The following is a 998-nucleotide window of genomic DNA, read 5'->3' as shown; positions in this document are numbered from 1 at the left end:
TCTCTCTCTCTCTCACTCACTCACTCTCCCACTTTATAATCCCGCCACTGTATGTATACGGTGACAAGAATAAGGTGACGGGAAATTATGATAGGCCAACTGTGTGCTCAGAAACAAACAATACGCCTAATTTATTTATAGCGCTGACACTTTTTGATTCTGTGCTAAACTTTGTCTTTCACTCCATTCCTAAGTCTTTTCGCTCTCTTTATCTCTCTCTTTCTCCCTCTCCACCCCTCTCTTTCACTCTCCCTCACTCTCTCACACTCTTTCCCACTCTATCTCACTCTTTTGCTCTATCTCTCATTCTCTCTCCCTCTTTCTCCCACTCTTTCTTTCACGCTATCTCTTTTCCTCTCTCACTCTCCCCCCCCTCTCTCTTTCTCTGTCTCTCTCTCGCTCTCAATCTATCTATCTATCTATCTATCTATCTATCTATCTATCTATCTATCTATCTATCAATCTATCTCGGGGTCTTGAGGATGCAGTGCTCGCCTCTCATTCGATAGGCCCCTGAGTTCGAATCCGAGTAGCGACGGAACATTTTATTCTCTAAAAACGTTCTTCTTTCACCCCCTTTTCTTCTCTCTATAACTGTTCGGCTGTATGTTCTGTCGTCTGCTTTCGTCTGCACGTTCTGCCACTACCCACTCACCACCTTTGCCCCCTCCTATGGACTCCTGACTTTTTCTGCAGCCTTCCTACTGCTACTCCTCGCCTCCTTATTACTGCTGTCTTTCAGCCACACCCCTGGTCTTCTGGTGGGAAAGATAGATAACGCCTAGCCTTCTCAGGTAAGAGCAAAAAAATCTCGTAAGTCCCGTGTGCAAGTTGCCCTCGAGTCCTTTGATGGTCCAAAATCAATCAGAGTAGGCTTCGGCCTTCACCCAGGGGAAATTCAAATTTCTTACCAACTGAAAACATATATAAGTAATGTTTAACGTGTCCTGCGCGCTCATATGATCTTATGCAGTTGCGAGCGACGTAAAATACTTACC

The sequence above is a fragment of the Aplysia californica genome, unplaced genomic scaffold, assembly GCF_000002075.1.
Source record: "Aplysia californica isolate F4 #8 unplaced genomic scaffold, AplCal3.0 scaffold00033, whole genome shotgun sequence".
NCBI lineage: Eukaryota > Metazoa > Mollusca > Gastropoda > Aplysiida > Aplysiidae > Aplysia > Aplysia californica.
Note: the sequence above shows the minus strand (reverse complement) of the source record.